Below are 8636 nucleotides of genomic sequence, written 5' to 3' on the forward strand. Positions count from 1 at the left end.
TAAAAAAAAGGAAAAAAAAAAAAATCCAGAACTGGGAATAATTCTTTACGGATATGTAGACTTTTCTTCCAGCGAGTATTTCCATAGCCATAAATATCTCCTTAAAACAAAGAGGTGTCCCAAGTATCTTTGTTAAGTAGTGATTTAAAATGAAGTTGAGACACCTGGGTGGCTCAGTCGGTTGAGCTCAGTCTGACTCTTGGTTTCGGCTTAGGTCATGGTGGTCTCAATGTTGTGGGATCGAGCCCCACATTGGGCTCTGTGCTCGGCGGGGAGTCTGCTTGTGATTCTCTCTCCCTCTCCCTCGCCCCGCCACCCCTCTCTAAAATAAATAAACTTTAAAAAATAAAAAAAATTAAAATAAAATGTAGTAAAAATTAGTAAAATTAATTTTATTTTTAAAATTATTTTATTTTATTCATTATTATTATGTTCAATTAGCCAGCATATAGTACATCATTAGTTTTTGATATAATGTTCAATGATTCATCAGTTGTGTATAACACCCAGTGCTCATCACCACACATGCCCTCCTTAATACCCATCACCCAGTTAACCCATCCCCCCAACCCCCTCCCTCTGTAACCCTCAGTTTGGTTCCCGGAGTCCAGAGTCTCTCATGGTTTGTCTCCCTCTCTGATTTCTTCCCATTCAGTTTTCCCTCCCTTCCCCAGTGATCCTCCACACTATTCCTTATGTACCACATATGAGTGAAATCATATGATACATGTCTTTCTCTGCTTGACGTATTTCACTTAGCATAATCCCCTCCAGTTCCATCCATGTCAATGCAAATGGTAGATATTCATCCTTTCTGATGGCTGAGTAATATTCCATTGTATATATGAACCACATCTTCTTTATCCATTCATCTGCTGAAGGGCATCTCCTTCCACTGTCTCCTTTGGCTATTGTGGACATTGCTGCTATGAACATTGGGGTGCAGGAGCCCCTTCTTTTCACTACATCTGTATCTTTGGGGTAAATAGCTAGTAGTGTAATTGCTGGGTTGTAGGGTAGCTCTATTTTTAACATCTTGAGGAACCTCAGTAAAATTAATTTTAAATGAACACACTTCACCATATAAACCAACAAGTCTTCTAAAGTTTTTTAATACCAAGACCTAATTACATTATTTTCCAAGTTAGAATGACTAATAATTAATACAGATGATACTGTACTTTTCAAAGTAAAGAAATATATTTGACCCATACATTTTTATGAATCACATTCGATATGACCAAATAAACTTTACTGAGGAAAGAAATTGTTTAAAAATCTCAGAAAAAGACATGATGAAAAGCTAGACATTGTGTACAAATAATGTGAAAATACTGTCACATTATGGAAATGTGACATCATCATTGGAATATAATAAAATGTTATAAAGCAAAGGGTTGTCAAAATACAGAAGAAGAGATATTCTGAAAGAAATGAAAAATCAAGATCATACAGTAGTGGCAACAATTTCTAACTTGTAACAGATACTTAAATGCCAGGGGGGAAATGAACAGAACTATCTCCGGAAGCAGTGGTGGCAAAAGACAGGTAGGCTTTCAAAAATGCAAGGGCCGTAGCTAGTTAAATTACCACCTCCTTCAAATAAAAGTGAGAATCTCTTGGGAGAATCTAAGCCCCTTAACAGACACATTTTAGAGCACTTAATGAAATGCTACGTATTTCAGTAGGAAACTATTTCAGCAGTGAAATGACATCGGAATCAGAAGCATATTCCGCTGTGACACTTAGTAGTTGACATCTTTCCAAACAGCCACCACAAGTCTGAGGTTCTCATGAGACTGAGGTCTCCCAGCTACATGACTATCCACACTCATTTCACCAAAGAACACAAACTCTGCTGGTTGCTCCGTATTCTGGGTGGAGAACACCAATTGGTTTTATGTAGCTTAAGTCTACAGGGGCATCAGCTTCCCTCTTAGATGCATCACCCCACAGAGCTGGCCAATCAGGTGTCATCTGGAAAATAACCAGTTCATGGACTCCTTTGGAGGTTTTTCTATTTTGGACCATGGTACCACGTAAGTAATCTCAAACTCTTGTTTATCAGTGAGAGCCAAATTTGGAATGAGAAATTGTTCTTGGCATTCTTTATTTTGGGTCAAACCTTTCTGAACTTCATTTCCATGAGCAAAACTATCGTACTTCCAAACATGAAATACTTTATTCATTCTGCCTCTAAAGTTTGCACTCCAAAATCCAACCAAATCAGAGTCAGCTGTCCAAAGAGGAATGGTTTTCATGATATTTTCTGGAAACTCATTTATCTTTAAAGGTTTAAGGCAATAAGTATGAAACTCATAGAGTATTCCATCATATTGTTTGGGGCCCCCTATAGCAAAGGTGAACACATCTGCGGGTGAATGGCTGTGTGGCCAGACCCCTCAGGAGACAAGCATGGTGGCTGCTTCAAGTGTTGAGAAGGGCAGCCAGTTGGTGGTCTTTCAAGGGTCCCTCCTCTTATGGCTTCCCTACTAGAAACCAGGACCTGGACAATTTTTAAAAGAGTAAATAGCTTTTAATATTTAAAAGATAATGATTGAACATAATTACTTGGTGCCACCATGGTTTTTATCAAACAAGCTTTACCAAACTAACCTTGTTTCTGTGCTGAGAAGTTATAAGGGAAGCCAACGTTTTCCTGGGTCGAGACTTCAAGAAGTCATTGTCGAACTATCCCTATGGACAATGTGGATAAACATGGACTGAATGACAGTTACATGACGAAGAGTTTTCTTAACTAGTTGAATTACTGAGTATATATGCTATTGATAAACTCAGTTCTGTCCATCTGAAAAGTAGTGTGTGATGATGGGTGGGGTCCTCTTCTTGCAAAGAACATATATTTGACACATGTTTATGACTCATATGGATATATAGAAATCAGGTACATGATATTTTGATGCAACTGCTTTGAAGATATTTTGATAGCCGTGTAAAGCAATTTAATTTTAAGAAATTTTTCTAAAGTGTCAATTAATAGAATTATATCCACACTGACTTCCTGATCTTCATCCCATTTCTGAGTGAATCTTAGAGGTGCAGGAAGGTCAAACCCAGGAATGGAATGCGGCTTTGAGGTGTTCACTGTTCACATTTCTAGGAAACGAAAAAGATATTTTTATATTTTGATGTGCCCATTTTGATATGACCAAATCAAAGGCGTCACATACAAATGTTTTTTCCAGACCTGATTCCCATACATTCATCTGCATCACAGATTTTGAAACTCCATAGCAGTAAGGATAGCTCTCTTCAGCACACCAAGAGGAGTTTACTTTCCCGGTTGGCAGTAATTCACTGAGCTTCTGATATTGTGAAGACAGAAAGACAGAGGGATAGCTGGTGTGTGCTGGCTTTCCAGTCAATATCTGATAGATCTCCACCGAGCCAGATGGTTTCTTATTGCCTATAAGGAATACAGATAAAGACTGCATATCGTTCCAGGTTCTTTGGTTGTAAGCAACTGAAATAGACCCTAGGTTACCTGAGCAAGAAAGGACTTTATGGGAGGGATACTGAGAAGTGCTTGCAATAATAGTAAAAAGAGAGGTGAACACCAGGGTCTTGGAAAAACCCAGGGATGTCAATAGAGAACTCAAACACCTGCTTCTGTAAGAAGTGCCCTCATCCGGGTCATTTCCACCAACCACGTGTCCCTCAGCATCTCTGCTCAAGTTGCAAAGTGTGCCCTCCTCACTCCCTCCTCCCCTCCCCTGCTTCATGTTGGGTCATATGACAGCCCAGCCACATGCATGCAGCAGGGCAATTTCCCAAGGTAAAAAGAAGGGCACAATCACCAGAGGAAAGGGGCAGTCTGCTGGGAAAGAAAGAAAGAAACAGATCCACTGGAGACCTGAACTTGAGCCAAACACTCATTTTAAAAAATACAGGTTTGGCCTCACCTGCTTCATGTATATAGGGGCTTGATTGACTGCAAGCTCCACAGGAACGCCAGCAGAGCATTGGTGGTCCCAGCGTCAGTGAGACAGCGCCCCTCAGGGCTTCCACCTTCCAAAGCCCTGGCACTGTCACTGTCCCTGCTCTGCCATGGGTGGCCCTCCCGTGGTTCTGGGCTCAGGGACGCTCACCTCATTCACTCTCCAGCTGGTAAGGTGGTAGCTGTTTCCTGCAGTTACTAATGCCTCCCTCATCTCACATTTGCCTGTTCCCTCAGTCCTTCCATAGCTGTGTAAACAGCTCCTGCATGAATTTGTCTCTACTGGAAGAGTTGTGTTTCCTGGATCCTGACGGATGCACGTGCCGAGATCCACCGTAGGATGCTGAGGGAGTTTCACACCATGTCATACTTGGAATGTGTGTTTTATATAAAGGAAGACTTAGGGAATGTGATAACCAGCTTCCCCTATCTGAAGAGCTTTCATCTGAAAGGGGGATTATATTTATCCCATGTAGTTCCAGAGGGCAGAACCAGGATTAGTGAGCAGGAGTTTGAGGGAAGCAGCTTTCAGTTCAAAGCAAGGAGCGGTCTTCTAAGCCCTTGAACTGCTCACAATGGAATGCAGTGGGCAGCTTTTTGGGGGAGTTAGTCAAGCAGAGGATTAGTTTCCATCTCTCTGAGACACAGGAGAGGTGCCCACCAGAGTGACATGCTGGGCCATATCAACTCACCAGACCCCCCAGTTCCCCTGCAGAATCTACAGGCTTGAATTAAGGATTTGGTAATTTTCTATTGGAGCTGGAGGACAAAACTAGTATGCTTGGTGGCCTGCAAAAAATAACAACAATTATCCTCTAGGATTTAGTGTGGCCCCCAGAGTAATTTACAGCAAGGACTCTTCCTCCAGCACTGAAGAAATTCTATATCCAGCCGAAAGCCGACACCCTTTAATAAGAAGATCCTTCTCCTTTGCTCACTTCTCTGGATCCACTCTGTGTACCTGGGTTTTACACCCGGAGGCCCTTTGGAAGGGCAAAGCTGACCACAGCCTATAACTAATGGAATCAAAGGATTCTAGTGTTCTGAAGAGAGTTGCTCATGTTTGTGAATCTCGTTTGATGAATCCAAATCTCAGGATCCTTCTACGGCAGGCGGAAGCTTCCCACCTCGGCCCTGGATTCACAAGGGATGGGCAGGCAGTGATGAGGGAACCAGACAAGGCTTCAAAATCCTAAGATTATCTTCCTGCCACCTTGAAAATCCCCCCACCCTTCCAATTCTTGCCACAGCTGTCATTAATTTGCATACATCTGGATAGCCCCCCTTCTGAAGTTTGGGGCACGTCGCATGAATCTCGAAATGGCTGTTCTGCATACACCAGTTTCCCTTTCCTGGAGCAAAACTGCTTTCAATTGCACTGTGGCTGTTTTGGGGAGAAGACAAGAGAAAGCCATTCCCTCTTGAGCTGTGTTAAACCAAATACAGAAACAAAAAATTCTAATTCCTAATATGCTCAGAAAACTAGCACACTCACAGAACATTCCCTTCCATTTTCCATGGGAATATTGGAGGAAAGAGGAAATGCAATGATTCACCCATGATCACATAGCCCAGATATAACAGGACCAGAAATTAAACTAGAGTTGATTGTGACCTAGTCGAGGGATGTTCCCCTGACTCCCCACCATATTATTGCTTCAAAAAATCCTACTTTACAAGAGAAGAAATCCATGGAATTAAGTGTTTCAGTGGCTCAGCTCAGTTTTCTAGTAAGTGAGCGTTCAAACTGACAGTGTGGGACATCAGTGGCCCGAAGGTTGCATCTTTTGCCAACACAACCCCTTGTGGGTAATTTTATTTTCCATTCTGCTTCCCCTTAAAATTCCCAATATTCTTCCCATTTGTCTCATGTCACGGGGTGATTCCCCAGAAGACAAAGGGAAAATGCCCGAGAAGGGGTGGGCAGAGCCTGGTTCACTTATTAGCAAAGGCACTGGACACCTGCCATGGTTTAGGGACACCAGGGCACAAGACACCTTACAACACAGACATGCCTGCAAGCCGAAAGGTCTGACAAGAGCAAAGAATAATTTCCAGTTAAACACCACCCTCTTCCTAAAGCCTGCCCCTCAAACGAGGGCTCTAAGGTCATGTTCTCCTAAGGAAAAATGGTTGGTTAGTTCCTGGACAGAAAGAGCAAGGCTGGGCAGAGGATGGCACTCATAGGGAAGCAAAGGGCAGGAATAGAGAATATGGTGATGTGGTGGGAGGTAGGGAGGGCAGAGGGTACAGCAGGTTCTCTCATGGATGGGCCCACTGATGGATTCCACTCTCCCGATGCAGGTCAGGGACCCCTCCTCATCTTCCAGCTCAGGAGATTTGAATCGCAACGCTCATCCAACTCTGCTCTCCATTTCTACTCCCTCTGACCCGTCTCTGCCCACCCCTCATCTTGTTCCCTTCCTTGTCCCTTTATGTCCCTCAGCCCTCTCCCTGCCCACCCCCTTCCCATCTGAGGCAGCCACCTGGGGACCCTGCTATCCAATAATTAGCCTGAGCAGCTGCTCAACCAAACAAGCTCCAGAGATCCGCAGCTGGGAGAGTGGAGTCCTGCCTGGAGGAGGGGGAAGCCGGGGGAAGGCCCACTGAGCCTTCTCAGGTGGCCAGATGACGCCTAATTAGGCCCCCTGCTCTGGAGGCCTCACCAGATGGGCAAATGCCTGGAAGCCTTAGGGAGCCAGCAAGACTCTGTGGGAACTCCCAATGTGTGGTTTCCTTTCCAGCTGCCTCTGGGGCGATGGGGGAGGGTGGTTAAAATAGTAATTGGCGCCTCTGGTCAAGGGGCCTCACTTTTCCCTGCCAGGAGGGGAGATGCTCTGCTTCCCAGTGGTGCATCCCCCCAGCCCCCCACCCCACTCCGGCCCTGCCAGCCTGGAGTCTGAGTTGTTGATGTTGTTGACCGAAAATGATTTTTTTAGATGCACACCAGAGGAGTTGGCACTGGGAACATTTTTCTAAATCTAAACAATGCACACCATGAATTCACGAAAGGCAGAATTAAACTAGAAGGGAAACATAAAAAAAATGCATCGGTTTCCTTCCTTCCGTCTCCCCAGCCTGTAAAAGTGAGCTGCAAACGCCGTGGCAGAGGGAGAATGGAGCAGTAAATGATTTAATTTTGACAGATTGCGGTTTCTGGGCAGAGGAGATGTCAGGGCCAGACGGTAACAGGAGGGGGACCATTGCGCAAGGCCGAGGTTGCATATTGCAGAGCCAGGCCCCCGCATGCCCTGCCTTCCTCCTAAGTCACTGGGCCCTGGCCTCACCCCCCGGCCCTTGATATGGCCACATTTACCAGAAAAGTCACAAGGGGAGCAGGGAGCAGAAAATGAGGTACCTCCTCCTCTAAAGCTCTGTTTTTCAAAGAGGAGTTTGCCTTCCGGTACCCCAGCTGGGCATCAGTGGAAATACTGGTGACGAAGCTTGCAAACATTAAGGGGAAAAATGCAAGAAGCGGAGCTAAGTAGGGGCCAAATGACCTCTTTGCCCTTCCCTCTTTCGGACTTTCCTAACTCCTCATGTGACAAAGAACATCTTTTCTTTTTGAAGAAGAGAGTGATATCTGTAGTGAGAGCTTGACTCAAATGGTCTTATTACAGAAGAGTGAAGATCAGGAAAGCCAAGAAATCTTTTCTACCTGGGTAGAAAACCACATCTCTTGGGTCCCTCTGGTAGGATATCCTACCAGCAACCATAGGAATTCGGAGCAGACGCCTGTGTGTCTCATCTGGTGGGTTTCCTATTTTAAGCTGTGAAAGTGAACTCACATCAGATGTGGTTTTACCTTATAATCACCCTCCAACCCAGCGGTGATTGTTTTCTGTTATATGCAGGGGAAAGTTGCAAAATAAAATAATAAGACTGAGAAAATAAGTATAAGAATCAGTGATGTTGATATTTCTTATTTACCCTTGTTATTAATAGCCCCTATTTGTGGGACCGAATTGTGGATGGGACAGGCTGTGTGTATGATTACATTTTTGGCCAGCAGAGGACCAGGCTGGCAGCAGAATGTCTTTGAGCAATCTCCGTTCTCTGTAGTTTCTGGAGTATAACATATTTTCTGCCAGTTCCGGCTGATACGATGGACATTAATTGTTAATTCTACATCAGCCATCTGCTGAAAGGTAGACTCCCTGGAAATCTGGGGAAACAGCGCCATCTAGCAGTCCTCGCTGTAAGTGCCTCAAAGCTGGGTTTATCTGTCCCTGAAGAGACCAGGAGGAAAAGGCCACTGTTCTTTTAAGGATGACCAAGTTGGAAAGATGCTCTCCACAAATCCACCTTGGCTATCAACGGGCACAATCGGTTTGCAACAGCTTGGAGTCCCTTTTGCTTTAGAAAAGTAGCTCAGCTTAATATTCTGGGTGGATAAGCCAGGTTTCGATAAAATTACATTAGCCTATAGCATTTCAGAACATACTATGGGGAAAAGGCAGTCTCTTCAATAAATGGTGCTGGGGAGACTGGACAGCTACATGCAAAAGCATGAAACTGGACCACTTTCTTACACCAGACACAACATGAAAATAAAGTCAAAGTAGAATAAACTAACTGTGAGACACAAAAGTATAGAGCATTTCATCCATAAGACACTTTGGAGATAAGCGTTTAAAAGATAAGGAAACAGAGAGGCCCATCTTTGAGGTCACTCAGC

At 44.1% G+C, this 8636-nt stretch overlaps 1 pseudogene; it reads right to left on the reverse strand.

The window, feature by feature from the left end:
• Positions 1-1697: 1697 nt before the first annotated feature.
• On the reverse strand, positions 1698-8141 carry LOC110576977 (annotated as a pseudogene).
• Positions 8142-8636: the final 495 nt, after the last annotated feature.

This window comes from Neomonachus schauinslandi, chromosome 14 (genome assembly GCF_002201575.2).
Source record: "Neomonachus schauinslandi chromosome 14, ASM220157v2, whole genome shotgun sequence".
Classification (NCBI taxonomy): domain Eukaryota; kingdom Metazoa; phylum Chordata; class Mammalia; order Carnivora; family Phocidae; genus Neomonachus; species Neomonachus schauinslandi.